At 39.9% G+C, this 15,769-nt stretch overlaps 1 protein-coding gene across 1 annotated transcript in view; it reads right to left on the bottom strand.

The window, feature by feature from the left end:
- Positions 1 to 11,138, bottom strand: part of sh3bp2 (SH3-domain binding protein 2) — a 37,666-nt gene extending 26,528 nt beyond the window's left edge. The window contains exons 1-2 of the mRNA XM_080862466.1: positions 11,071 to 11,138; positions 10,833 to 10,954 (exon numbers count right to left, since the gene is read on the bottom strand). The gene's annotated coding sequence lies outside the window, so the exon portion shown is untranslated. The remainder of the gene's footprint in view (positions 1 to 10,832; positions 10,955 to 11,070) is intronic.
- Between the last annotated feature and the right edge of the window lie 4,631 nt (positions 11,139 to 15,769).

Below are 15,769 nucleotides of genomic sequence, written 5' to 3'. Positions count from 1 at the left end.
TCTTTCACGTTTCTCAGGTGAAGCCGGTGGTGTCTAGTCATCTGTGCCCGCCTCCGGTGCCCCCGCCTCCCGCCCGGCTCATTGACGGGCATCCTGCGTTTTCTGTCCGGCGCATTCTGGATGTGCGGCGGCGGGGTAGGGGGCTGCAGTTTTTGGTGGACTGGGAGGGTTATGGGCCGGAGGAGCGTTCTTGGGTTCCTCGTTCTTTGATGCTTGACTCTGTGATGGTTTCTGATTTTCTTAGGTCACGTCGTGGGGCGGGTGCTGGTCGGCCGCCGGGTGGCGTCCCTTGAGGGGGGGGTACTGTCATGGTCCGGGTGTGTGCCAGTGTGTCTCCCTCCGAGCCGGCGTCTCCACCCCTGGGAGGGGCCTCAGTGTTTTTGCTGATCGTTGACATCTGTGGGTAATTAGCCGGGGGACTCATAAGGCCAGCGTTCTCAATCTCTCTTCGCCAGATTCTCTGCTAAACATCAGTCAGTGCAGGCCACCACCATAATTTCCTTACGTGTTTTTTTGTGAATCACTTTTGCTTCACTGTATGTTTGTTTTTTGTGCGCCTCCCTTTTTCAGCTACACCTAACTGTTAAACCTCTGGCGAAGAGCTTCTACTTGGATGCTGGACCTTCTGGCAGTCCCTCAGGCTACCACCAAAACTACCTACCTGCCTCTCTGCCTCCACGCCAGGAGTTTTTGGATTTACACACCCGGATTACTCCCCCTCTATGTTATCTCCGACCTCCGTTGGCAAGTACACAGTACGAAGGAGGATTTTGAGCCAAACAACATATTCATATGCCTCCTTATCTATGTTTTGAACATTTGCATTCTGTTACAGTGACCCCGACCTTTCCCTGGACCTTTTGTGACTTGCTTTCCAGTCCAATCCCCGGACCCGGACCAGATCATTATTTAGTTAACGTCTACGCTCACCTTTTGTTTATGAATATTTTGTGTGCACATTAAACATTATTCTTAAAATATATTTACGAGCTGTTCGGCGTCTTGCGTTTGAGTCCTGTCACTCGTCTGAAACGGTCCCGGCCGTAACAGTCTGACGCTATCATGTCAGTATGGATCAAACTTTCTGAGGAACGCTTCCAGCAAAGGGAACTCCAACCCTGTACTACTTTGGTATACCTAATAAAGTGTCCTGCAAGTGAATGTATCAGGTTGCACTTTGTGATTAGGTTAGGATGCTCCTTACATGTATCATGGCCATATCTGCCCATCATAGCAGCTGCATCAGTTGCAAATCGAACACGTAGCAAGCAGCTTGTTAGCACGATGTCAAAGTGAGAAGCCCCAGAGCAAGACTGTAAATCAACGAGTTAAAGAAGAGGTCACACTATGTTGGGGAATTTTTGTCTTTTTTTATGAGGATGCTATAAAATATGATCTTAATCTATTCCTCTACCAGACACTGAAATAGGTTTGCTATCAAAGCTGTCATACACCCTAAAAAGAGGAAGCTAAAAATAATGCCACTCCTTGTGTAATGTCTGTACTATTGTCAAGTTCCCACCCCAAAAAGGGGCGGCTAAGGTTATGCGGTCATCATATCAGTTAGTCTGAAGTCTCAGATGATCAACTGTTTATGCACACAGATGATGAGGCCATCTGCTGACAGAAAAAAAACAAAAAAAACCACTCCTTTTCACACAAGTTGGATCACAGCTAGTAAAACAATTTGCATGTTTTTATATTTTATATATATATATATATATATATATATATATATATATATGCTTCAGAACTTCCTTTTTCACTGTAAGTCTAATCCAGAGACAGTTGTTAGTACATGCGGGGGTATAAATGAGCAAGAAATTGTTTATGTATACCCAGATCATCTAAAGTGTGAACATATTTGGTACAAAACAGCTTTCATGTTGCTGCTGAAGTTTAACCAAGGGGACTGTACTGTACAGTCGTGTGCTGGTTGGCAGCTTTGAGGTGTGATGTCTGCACCACTTCTTTGAACGTAACGTTAGAAAAGGCCTTCTGTGAAATGGACACTTAAGGTGCTACTTAATGCTGAAAGTGCCATTTCAGGTGTAAAAACATGTATTTCCTTGTATTTGTGTAATCTGCATAGCTCTCCTCCTCAATGAACAGAGTGGACAAATTGCAGTGACAGTGCTGTTGCTTTATAGTGAAAAACAAAATATTAAACTTGAAACAAAAGGACGAATTACACTGAATATGAAAGTATGTACACCAAACCTCTTAATCTTTGAATTCAGGTGTTTTCAGTCTCATTGCCACAGCAATCCAGCATCTAGCCATTCAGTCGGCCTATACAAACATTAGTGACAGGCCATGTAAAATTACAGAGCAGGGCCTCTTAAATGTGTAAATGTCACCAACGCTCTGCTGACCCAGTAACTGCTTTGAGCTTTAAGCCTCCCTGAGATTAAAATCAGCACAAAAACTGTGCACTGGGACCTTTATGGTCTGGGTTTCAATGGCTGAGCACTCTTGTATCACGTGATATTAACATTTCCATGTCAATATCACAAATAACATCTGAAATTTTTTGTTATTGTTCCTTTTTTTTTCTTCTGGCAATGTATCTCAAGCAGTGAAAATCGAATATCTGCTGATGTTGGTTTCCAACCTTGTTACCATGTTTGTCTAGACAAAAAAATACACAGTGTATATCAATAAAGATTTTCAACTCAAAGAGGATCAGCAAGATCTGATGTATGATGTAAGTGTTCCTTATTCTGTTCCTTCCTAATATGTTTGTACCTCTGGTTAAGTGCAGCTGCTATTTTCAGATCTCTTCCTAAAAGTTCTTTTCATACCACTTATGCTGACCGTGCTGTGATTTTGCCACAGACCACAATTCATGTTTTATACTGACACCAACGTTTTATACATTAAGGGTGCAGATTTCAGGAGTTTTCAGTTAAAGAGGCCACAGTTAGAAGGCTGCATGCCAGGGGATTTGTTTTTTACCCTAAAAGGGGGAACACTGTGAAACACGGACTACTGATGTAGTGCCCCAAAGCATCTGAGGAAGAACATTCAGAAGAAATACTCTGATGTGGTGCATACCAGCATGCTCAAAATGCCTCATCACCAGTTCTTCCACTTTATTTAAATAAAAGTCAAGTCAAAATATCGAGCGCTGACCTGCCAGTTGTTTCCCTTTTCCAGGAAGTTAGCTAAGCATTAAATTTAGGCATTAAATTTGCTATAAGCAATTTATGACCAGTGCCTTTAAAAGCCCTATGCACACCTTTATAGGAAGATACTGGTTTAACTAGAATACGAGCAATAAATAAAAATGAAGATTGAAAAAGTGACAGGATTTTTTTGCTGCATTAGTTTCAGACCTTCACTGATGTACCAAGCATGCAGGTTAACCACACAACCTGCAGCAGCATGTAACAGCTGACCAAACTCACTGTACGGTATGAGCCAAACAGAATGACTTGCAAGGCTGTAGCAGTACTGTTGCTCACTGTGAAAGGCATGTGGTGACATTTTATATTCGTGCAAGTGGGGACTGCTGGTCCCTGTTGCACTGAGTCTGAAACCACGAGGGCTTTGCTTGACAGCAAAAAACACAACTGAAATGGGTCAAAGCAAAACTCACAAAGGAAAACAACCAATGAAACTTGAGGATGGCTGCTGCTTTTACTGTATCTGAGTCAGACAATGACTAGTGACCTATACTTGATACCAGTGTAAAGTACTGATGATGTCACCAGTGGTTCAGAAAGGTGATTAGAACCAGTTCTTGTCATGCTGGCGCTGCACGACACTTCTCAGCCAAAACTACAAAAAAGGAATCCTCTGCTAACCTGGTTAGCCAGTTACCTATTCCTAACCTTATTCTGCCTTATCTAGTATATATGGAAAGGATATGTAAGCCCATTTACTGTGCTGTGTAAATTTAACTGTAAAGGGAAAGCTAAAAGAAAAAATATCTGTTATATTCTTAAATAATATGTTAACTGTCAAGCGACCAAGTGGTTTCGCAACTGGACAAGTGTGGCCACGCTATCATTTTTTTTCAATGTCTCTATTGGTGTTTACCATACATATACAGTGGGGCAAAAAAGTATTTGGTCAGCCACCGATTGTGCAAGTTCCCCCACTTAAAATGATGACAGAGGTCAGTAATTTGCACCAGAGGTACACTTCAACTGTGAGAGACAGAATGTGAAAAAAAAATCCATGAATCCACATGGTAGGATTTGTAAAGAATTTATTCGTAAATCAGGGTGGAAAATAAGTATTTGGTCACCTCAAACAAGGAAAATCTCTGGCTCTCACAGACCTGTAACGTCTTCTGTAAGAAGCTTTTCTGTCCCCCACTCGTTACCTGTATGAATGGCACCTGTTTGAACTCATCATCTGTATAAAAGACACCTGTCCACAGCCTCAAACAGTCAGACTCCAAACTCCGTCATGGCCAAGACCAAAGAGCTTTCGAAGGACACCAGGAAAAGTATTGTAGACCTGCACCAGACTGGGAAGAGTGAATCTACAATAGGCAAGCAGCTTGGTGTGAAAGAATCAACTGTGGGAGCAATCATCAGAAAATGGAAGACATACAAGACCACTGATAATCTCCCTCCATCTGGGGCTCCACGCAAGATCTCATCCCGTGGGGTCAAAATGATCATGAGAACGGTGAGCAAAGATCCCAGAACCACACGGGGGGACCTGGTGAATGAGCTGCAGAGAGCTGGGACCAAAGTAACAAAGGTCACCATCAGTAACACACTACAACGGCAGGGAATCAAATCCCGCAGTGCCAGACGTGTTCCGCTGCTGAAGCCAGTGCATGTCCAGGCCCGTCTGAAGTTTGCCAGAGAGCACATGGATGATACAGCAGAGGATTGGGAGAATGTCATGTGGTCAGATGAAACCAAAGTAGAACTTTTTGGTATAAACTCAACTCGTCGTGTTTGGAGGAAGAAGAATACTGAGTTGCATCCCAAGAACACCATACCTACTGTGAAGCATGGGGGTGGAAACATCATGCTATGGGGCTGTTTTTCTGCCAAGGGAACAGGACGACTGATCCGTGTTAAGGACAGAATGAATGGGGCCATGTATCGTGAGATTTTGAGCCAAAACCTCCTTCCATCAGTGAGAACTTTGAAGATGAAACGAGGCTGGGTCTTCCAACATGACAATGATCCAAAACACACCGCCCGGGCAACAAAGGAGTGGCTCCGTAAGAGGCATTTGAAAGTCCTGGAGTGGCCTAGCCAGTCTCCAGACCTCAACCCCATAGAAAATCTGTGGCGGGAGTTGAAAGTCCGTGTTGCTCGGCGACAGCCCCAAAACATCACTGCTCTCGAGAAGATCTGCATGGAGGAATGGGCCAAAATACCAGCTACTGTGTGTGCAAACCTGGTAAAGACCTATAGTAAACGTTTGACCTCTGTTATTGCCAACAAAGGTTATGTTACAAAGTATTGAGTTGTATTTTTGTTATTGACCAAATACTTATTTTCCACCCTGATTTACCAATAAATTCTTTACAAATCCTACCATGTGGATTCATGGATTTTTTTTTTCACATTCTGTCTCTCACAGTTGAAGTGTACCTCTGGTGCAAATTACTGACCTCTGTCATCATTTTAGGTGGGGGAACTTGCACAATCGGTGGCTGACTAAATACTTTTTTGCCCCACTGTATGTTTCCTCATCTATGACAGATATTCCAACATGATCTATGGTTTACAAATATGGTTTTCAAGATTTCTGGAACTTGAGCTATTTCCATCATCACTTTGGGGCCTTAAGTGTGACTCAGGGATCCTAGAGCTGTAAGTCATGGGTCACTGTGCTAAATTCCAATACACCGAATAATAATTGGAAAATTACAATAAAATCAAAGTCTATAATGTTTAAAATATACATATATTTACATTCAACAATTATATTAGCCACGCTAATGCGCCAACCCCTGTGAAAAAAAGAATAAATACATTTTTTTTAAGAGAAATAGACTGAACTATGTCATGTTAAAAAACTCAGTGGAAAATGGATGTAGTGTTGCATTGTAGATAATGATGGACATATAATGAAAAACATCTTCTGACTGTAAACGTACTGCACTGTCTCTTGAGTTTGACTATAGAGACAACAGCGGTGGTTAAACTACGTGTACCATAGTGCATTACCCTTTATCACAGATATCACACATTTACAAAGCTCTGCTGCTAAAGCTCAAACTCCCTCTCATTCATATCTTGTAACTACAGTTTATGACCCAGTAGATCCAGTTAAACACAGAAGGAGGAGCTAAAGGTGACAGACTGACTGACTTGGTCTGCAAAACCTATGATGAAATATGTATGTTCAGTGCCAGAATACCACTGCTGCAGAAACAGCCCTGAAGAGCAAAAAAGATGGACAAAAATCTGATCCTTTTTGAAGGTTATGCAGCAGATTAACTGTAGCAATAAACAAATTAATCGATAGAAACATTCTTGTTAGAAAGAATCTTAAGAAAATATTCTATTATTTTAAGTCACATATGGCTAGACTGTGGTTTTACATGACTCCACATAAAGCAGCACTTTAAACACTGTCATTCAAAGCGTAAAGACATTTTATAACATTTTCTAACCCAGACTATTCTATAAAAACTCAGAAAAGACTTAAAAACTGAACCACGCTTTGCTTTAACCCCACTGTGGCACTACCACCCGCACAGTTAGCATGGCTTCAAACAGACATGGGAGTAAACAGTAAACTGACTTAATATTAACAGGAGAGTAAATGATGGATCAAACATGCAGCTTTAGTTACATCTCAGTAGGACTGGGAAATATGAGTCATTGCAGAAACGCTTATGAGGATGTTTTCTGTTCTGTAAGGGAAATGGCTACAGAATATTAATAATATGATTCTGGGCTAAAGCACTTCTGTCTTACTGTAATTTGTGTAAGCAGATGCTACACATTAGCACGTAGTGTTTTTATTTTTGGTACAGGCTGCATAAAGGCTGCACAAAGTTAAATCAAGAGTCTGTGTCAAATTACTTCACACGGCTACGTGCATGTTCCTGTATTTTAAGTTAGAACAAGTAAAACTTCACCAACATTTGTATTTATTATCAGTTTGAACAGGTTTTGGTGGAAAGCACGGAAACAGTCTGTTCGGACCGAAGAAGATGGATTGCTTTTACATGCAGTGCATGCATGTAATAAGAATATTTTCTTCTTCCTGCTCCTTTTCACATATGGTTGTAGTGCTTTATTGATAGAAAGTGTAGTTGGTTTGTTTGATCTGTTGTACCAAGTGTGAAATAAATAAATAAATGAAATGAAATGCATGGCAGCATGTTAAAATACTCTACTGGAGGCTAAAGTTAGCTGCTAGGTTAGTGATTTTTGAGGCTAAATGCCGAGACGTAATCATGAGCAATATGACAATACAATATAGTATGTTAGCACCAAAAAAGGAAGTGTTTCAGGGCTGTTATTGAACTGTATGTCATTCAAGATTTAGCACTGTTCAGAGCCACACGAGTTCAATTATTACAGAAAGTGTATCAATGTGCCTCTGTGGAACTATGGAACTAATCGAGCCTCTATGTTGCTTGTGTTAATAAGAAATTATGTCTTTGGCAAGGCTACAGAAAGGAATGTCTTTATCATAGCACCTATAAATGAAAAATATAAAGCAGTTGTTGAGCTAACTAGCTATCTTTCATACAGTTGGTATGAATACATTAAAAAGTCTTTATACTACAAGTATTTCTGGACTTTTGATCTCTAAATACTATAAGAATCATGGCTCTTGGGGGCTATTAGAACAGCGTAGTCAACAGTCTGAGGCACAAATCTTAAAATATCTTGTTCCTCTAATTGTTAACTATGACTGCTCCAAGTTAAACAACACAATACACAAAATATAATTCATAATTATTTTTTTTAATGTAACTTCTGCCTTGAAAATTTCAGATCTTCAACTGTTGTCAAAGAACCAGATACTTTGTAACTGATCTAAGCTCCAAAAGTGGCCTTGTTTATGGGATAAATAGAGACATCCCACCTTCACAATTATGACCTACAGACATATGAAACCAACCTTGAAACAAAAACTTCAGTCATTAGTCAGTGAATTGTTAATTTGGGCAACAGAAAATTGTACAATTTAAAAGACATACCACGGTAGAAATTCTCTGCAAGATGTGAAGCCTCACACTTTGCTGCATGCTTGTATGTGTATAGAAACTCACCACCTTCACAATTTTGACCTATAGACTAAATTTAAGTATAGTGAGAATACATGCATGCATTTACCTTGAATTTCTGGTGTTGCGTTGATGTTTATTTATGTAGCTCTATTCAGAGATACATAGAGCCAAAAAGACCAAGCAGCAGTTAGGGTTAGGGTTAAAACACTGACTCATTGAAAAGTTATCTTGAAGAGGAAAGGGAACAACAGTAGAGTTTGACATTTAGAGGAAGAAATACAAAAAAAAACAAAAAAACTCCCCCATCAAAGATAGGCTAAGCAACAAACGTGATCTTGACCTTGAATGGAAGTTGGGTGAAGCCTTATTAGGTTATCACCGAGTGTAAATCCCATTTTCCATTAGTACCTATTCGGATCGGCTCATCATCTCTGTGGTTTTCTGTTAGGTCATAGTATCTGGTACCAAGTACTTTTTTAGTGCCTACTCTGCCAGGGATCCAAGCGATCCAAGGCATCAACAGACTGCATGCCATGATTGGCTGGTCAGTGGCATCACTTGATGAGTCATCAGTGCATCTCCTTCCCGAAAATCAAAATCACCATTTTTGAAACGCAGCAATGAGGGAAATGGCAACAAAAAACAAGTCAGTGATCCCTGAGTCTGGCAATAAGCCACAGACCAAGAAGAAGGTATAATCGTTACCTCGCCGTCCACCTTTGTTGTGCCATTCATGCTGCATACTAATTACGTCATGAGACGCTAGGCCGCATTGCTGTAACGACCTCATGCGCATTAGGTGGCCCTCAACTGTAACAGAAAACAAGTCGAGGGGAGTTGTACCGCCTCCTGTCGCGTTGAACAAAGCTGAGTAGGTACCAATGGAAAAGGACTTAAGTTTAATTAATTTCTGACCAATGTTTTAGGAGGAAACACTGGTTACATTTTGCAACCTTGTGGATGGACAGACAACAGACGCATTGCCAGGGACTGAGCTCATAATGTCTATGGCTGGATGAGCTAAAAATGAATCACAAACAGTAGATACAGTGGAATTTCGGCTTTTTTGAACACTCAGTTTCACTTCACTATAAGAATTTCTTTGAATATTTTAACTTCTTTGTGTCAGAGGCTTTGCTAAAAGACAAACCTTAGCCCAAATATGAACATGTGTAGCCCATAAAAAACAGCTGTTCCATATATTTTTGATACTGGCACCTAGTGACAGCAGACAACAACAAAGCTCTTAACAGCATCGACAGACAGTATAAAAGATTAATGTAGCTTTGAAATGAAGCCATTGTGGAAGTGCCATTCTTTTTAATCACCAGCTTTTGCAGCCACACGCGTGGTTGCAAAAAGACTTTGTCCCTATAGAAGTCAATGCAAAATCGACCCTTAGGTTTGACCTCTGGAAGCACTTTCCGTTTTTAGCCTCAGTTGTAGTAGTTAACACATTTGCCTAACACACCAAAGATCCACAGTTTAAGGCACAAGAAGTGCCACACAAGAGGCAAACACAGTTTCAAGGGGTCAAAAGGCAGTGTACTCCTAGCGCTACTTCCAAGGCTGGATAAAAAGGAGGGTTGCACCAAAGAAAATACAGTGAGCCCTTAGAAAATACAGGAGGGGAGATGAAAGTATCTACCTACATAACAAGTAAAATATACTGTTTATTTTATAAATGATAACTTTTACAAAAGAAGGAATATTCAGAGTATGCTGTCTAATGACTAATGATTGACAAGCTGTTAGCCAATGAGCATGCAATTTCAACTTCTGATCCGCCCCTCACTGGTCATATCACCGGCAAAACACCAAGATAGCCACAATGGAAGCTGTCAAAAACTGGACCTCAGACCTCAATGGGTTATGTCACAGTAGCTACGTCCATCTGTCTGTGGTACTTCCTTTGGACTACCAACACACTATGACATCAGGACCTTAACGTGGGGTGGGACTTTGGTGCCTAGCCCTAACCAAAGCACAGGTGAAACAGAAAGGAAACAGCGGCTGAATACAAACCTAAAAATAGTACCTAGTAAGGCCTAAATTCCTGTGACCTTGTCAAAGTCAGACTTAGTTATTCCACTGCTATAGGTTATCAGTGATGAATTCCTGCTTATGAAGTGGTGTCAGGTGTTTGGAAGGATTGACTAATATGATTTTTTCTGCCGCTGGTCAAATATGGTGGTCAAAAATATCTCCTCTCTCTGTGTAAGTGTATAGTACCAGGATTGTCTGGGTTATATGGAGGCTATCGGCACTGAGACCAACCTTGAAACAAAAATTTCAGTCATTAGTCATTAAATTGTTAATCTGAGCAACAGAAAATTGTCCAACAATTTAAAAGACATGCCAAGGTAGAAATTCTCTGTAAGCCTCATGTGAAGCCTCACAGTTCACTGCATGCTTTATGTGTATAGATCTTTTCTCTCTGGTTCGGTGATTGAATCCTTCAAAACCAAATTACAAACACATATAAGAACTCACAAACTAGTGAAAGCTATCTGAGCACTTGCATGTGGGATGCTATCTCATTCTGATTCAAGAGATCTGATAGCCTCGCAGCCTTCCCTTAGCATATACCTTGAATAGCCAAAACATCCCATACTGCACACATTTTGGATAAACTGTTGAAATATTTCATGAAACTTACCCATGGATTGCCGCGTCAGCTGTGTAGCTCCTTCGTCTGTCTCTGTGTCATCAGTGTGGTTTGAGCCTTGCAGAGCTCCACTTCAGCCCAGTTCACTTCCTGGCCTGCCTTTTTTAAAGCTGCTGTACAAAGTGTCATAACACCCTCCCTTAAACCACAAGATGCAGCACTCATTCAACACAGACAAGCAGACATACAAGGCCAGCATTAAAAAAACAACCAGAGCGGGTATACTTACCAGCAGAAACTACTGAACCCTGCTCCTTTCCACGATTATGGTGTGATCATGATTAACTCTTCTTTGGACTTAAAGGTTTGAGTTGTTTGAATCTTTACAAACAGCTAACTACGTCCTTACACTAGTGTAGACATACTCGTGTATCAACTTTCATTGGTTGTATGACTGCTGCATGAACTACACAACTAACTTCCCCTTTACAGCGCAGATGGACCACTCCTTCCTCTGGTCACTAATTATGTCACAAACAAACACCAACCTGCAGCCTGCTGCTGTGCATATAGCTTTCAGTGTGCTAACTAAAAAATTCCATTTGGAGTTTTCAGGAGCCTAAAATCCACAGAGTGTTTATCATATATCATATCTTAGGATCATGTTAGGATCATGTTGAAGCTGTGTAATTATTCTTACCCTGCTATTATAAATCTGCTACACAGCCTCTGGACAACATGTAAAATAGATGATTCATAGGCCAATGTGACATCATTCAGTAGTGTGTGGCCTTTTGAAGTCAATTGATCATTACGCCGTGCTATTTTGTTTTTTTTTAGCAGCAAAGGTGACTATATTTGGACAACAGATTGGAGAGGAAACTCTAGCTAGCTTAGTTAGCACTTAGCATGTATAGGATCTATAGACTGTATATGTCCAGCACACTAATAAAGAAAACTACTAATCAGTGCTAAGCAACATCTATCCATCCATCCATCCATTCACTTCAGCTTATGCTTTTCAGGGTCGTGGGGGCTAAGCAACATATAAACAAATAAAAATATCCCACTTTCGGTCACCACACATGAATCACAGACCTTTTGGACAGGTTGTTAGTATAAGATATCATGACCAGCTAAAGGGGCACTGACGAGAAAGAAGACATATTTTCCTTCTGACGTACACCTGCTACTTTCGTCCACTGCTGTCCTTACTCTGCTCTGAACAGCTGATTTCGAGAAGAGGTCACAGACACACTGCAGGAGGACACTCCCATTATTTTGTAAGCCTTTTCAGTCTTTAGATTCATTTGCTCAAACTGCTAAATGAGAACAACTATGACCAGCTGTGCTACTGATGTTCTCTGCAAACATGACTCTCACTACAGTATTATTATAGGCAAAGCAAGGCAGGCTTATTCATATAGCACATTACAAGTAAAATCTAAAATCAAAAAGATAAGAGTAAAAGAAGAAAACCTGCCAGAAATAATACCAGAAACAACAACAATAAACCAGTGCTTAAATACAATCATGAAAAAAGCTGTTTTGGCTTCTTTTATAAATAGGTAGTGTTGGAGATGATCTGGCCTCAGTGGGTTGTTGGTTCCATCTATGGGTAGCACAGCGGCTAAATGCCTTTTCACCCTGTTTAGTTTCAGGTCTGTGCACCGCTACAGTGGATGACCAGATCTTGCAGACTTTAGAGACATACTGGGCTTGTATCTACTCAACATCACAGATATTTCACCATTTCATACAAATAATTTATAGTCAGACGTTTATTGATTAATAAACAATCAAAAATACTTTAAATCCAATCTATATTTCACTATATTTATATTTCAATCGTATGCAGGGAGCTGAGAATTGGAGTGATTTGCTCTCTCTTCCTGGTTCCTGTTAAAATTCTAATCACTGTAGACTGCACCACTATTTCCTCCTCTGGCACACAAACTGAAATCAGCTGGTTGTAGCACAAGTATAAATATAAAAGACAAGCAGAATATTAATTCCAAGGAATTCAATTACTGGGATTAGGTTCTTGTAGAGATTCAAATCCCTGAACCAAAGTCTTCGTATAGAACATATTATCCTTATGAAGTGAAACTTGAAAATTGAAAATTGAAGTTTGTGTGTGTGTTTTTTAAAGGATTGATTTTGTTCAGCTATATGTGAAACTATGCACTCATAAAGTAATACGTGTGTGCGATATATCTAAGCTGGAACACTGGAAACAATTATTGAATGAGCAGTTCTATATATGAGTGTGCTTGTTTGGTACTGTGACGCATTGATTTTGTCAACAGTGATTAATGGGCCTGTCATTTGTTCCGTGTTTAGAGACATTAAAGTTGTCTTTATGTCACTTTACTAAGGCTAAGCCTGTTTGAAGCAGATGGTGTGACTTTATCACTTACAGCACAGTGACAAAGTAATTCATTTTAAAGCTTTCCTTTTTGATAAAGCATATTAAGCCTGAGTCAGCTACCCTTAGTTATGATGCACTGAGTGTCCACTCCCTCTGCTTGCAAACCACCGTGCCTTTAGTTATTAGTTATTAGTAAATCTTCTGCAGCCCAGCCAAACCTTTAATCAGCTGTAATCATCACATGAGCCTAAAATGAAATATTTCTGTTTTTGTGTTTTCATAGATTCATTTTGATCTTGTTCAGGTCGGTTCTCGTTAACAGCTTTATGTCTGTCTGCTGAGAGCCACAGTTTCATGCAAGTTACTTCCTTGGAAATTATGATGAAGGACAGGTTCACGATTAAAAAGGGTGAGAAAATAACATCATCTTAAAACTTCAAATTAAATTGCATTATTTTATTTTATTTTTTACATTTTTCCTTATATATGATTACATGGCCCAACCCTGAGCCTAAACCCACACTTCTGAAATACCCAGAATCCCCTGCCCACACACTCTTTCTAGTTCTGTGGCTGGTGGTGACCTCCAGTCATGGGTGTGGTTGTTGTGTTGGGAGTTCAGGCACCTTTGATGGTGATATGATCTGTGTGGTAATGTTTTATCAGTGTAATGCTTTACTCTGTTCATAAATATTACACGAACCAGCAACAGCTGGCTGACCCCATGCAGCTGTGCTATGACTCTTCTCTTTCCTTCCTCTCTGTGACACAGTTTTGGTGAATGTTTAAATGTTAGAGCTCCATGGCAACCAGCGGTGTATTTTAATGTAACTAAAACTTTGATCTGCTTACTCCAGGCAAACATATTTTTCATACATAAGTTTATTATTTTATTCTATTTATTTGTTTAAATTCAAACTGCAGTAACAATGATTGTATCATAAGTGTTGGCATGGACATTTCCCATTTCTCCTGTGATCTCTTTAACTATCTGTATAAAATGTAACTTAATATAAAGACAGGTAGCCTAGTTAATGTACCAGAAATTTCTATAATTACATAAACTGCCCTTACACATCGAAAGACCTGTCAGTGAGTCAAATCATTGCTTTGTGGGGCTTCAGAGCTCACAATGGAAAATTTTAAATGTAGCTTTGTTTCATAGCAATTTAACAGCCCAGTCTATTCAGATTATTAAAAATGAATACTCTCTAACCATGTTTCCCAAAAGTCCCCACAAACAATTTTAAAATAATATGATGATTCTGCTGGACTTCTGGATATGATGACTGTTGCTTTAAATGTGCATTTGACAGGAAGGGCATATTTGGCTCGTCTTCTTTAGTGCACAGGGGGTAATCAGACTGAAAACAGAACAAGAGCTCCACCGCAGTTCATCTTCCTGTAGCATTTGCAGAGCCTGGTGCTGATTTGAAAATAATGGGGGGTGTTTTGGCAAAAGAAAATGAATATCTGCTCTAATACCAAGCTGAAGAAACCAAGCACACAACATGTACTATTTAAATAAACAGGTTGAAACTAAATATGTCCTTTTTTAAAGGTGACCCGAGGAAAAACTATTTAGGCTAATCCCCTTCTGGCATTTTGCACATGGTTGTGCACACAAATGAAACGACAGTGAAGCTAAAAGGGAGATTTATGTTTGGATCTGTAAATCAGACAAGTGATCTGGTGGGTTAAAAACTTTCTCTTGCTGCATGGTTTAACAGAAAAGTATCCACGCCCATACAGTAGTGCAACCGCAGGTGCAGTTTCAAAAATGTTTGAGCAATTAAAAGATCCCAAACTAAGGGCATAGTGTATCCCAAATATCTATTCTTAAACATCTCAAAATCTCAGTAGTTTGACGACGTTTGTTCTTATGCCGATAACAGATTGGTTTCTGTTTTTTGCCTTTGTGGGACAATATCAAGCCTTGACTCTTTAGCTCCTCTACTTCAAAAACAGGGTCTCAGAGCAGATGCACTGCATGAATTTGCAACCACTTGAATGATCCTACCACTCTGCAATGATATCTGCCAGTATGAACCTTACAGGGTGAGTACCCACAAAACTCTCACTTTTATTTTGTTTCCCCTGTCACTGGGGGAAAGCTCAGACTGATGTGGTGGTGCCTTGATGGGAAAGTCAGATAGCGTGCCTACTTTTGCCTCTCTGGGAAATTCCAAATATGCAGACGTTATCTATTGTGGTGCTATGTTGTTAGTTAGAGTCCCCCGTGTTAAACACAAAGGTAACTGTTAAACAACTGTGAAAACATCTGTTCTTTGATATGAATTAATCGAACTGAATCAAAATTACTAACAGATAACACTTTTTATATTATGGTTGTTAGAATGAGAACAACAGAGCCAATTACACATTAGTCTTGAAGTTCAACAGTTTATTAAATCGTTAAAAGACTTTTATTCAAATTAAAACAACAATTGTGCGTTCTAAATAATAATCAATTTTTTTATTACTTTCAGCATCTATTGGGTTTCATTGGTGGCCGTTGAACCTTGTCCAGCCTCCTTTCCACGATCTGCAAGTGGTGGGAAAAATGTTTTGGGGATTTTGACTTATAACATTCAAGTGTAATATTGTTAAGTGCTTG

This window comes from Rhamphochromis sp. 'chilingali', assembly GCF_963969265.1.
Source record: "Rhamphochromis sp. 'chilingali' genome assembly, chromosome: 2".
NCBI lineage: Eukaryota > Metazoa > Chordata > Actinopteri > Cichliformes > Cichlidae > Rhamphochromis > Rhamphochromis sp. 'chilingali'.
Note: the sequence above shows the minus strand (reverse complement) of the source record. Positions and strands in the feature narration are given on the sequence as shown.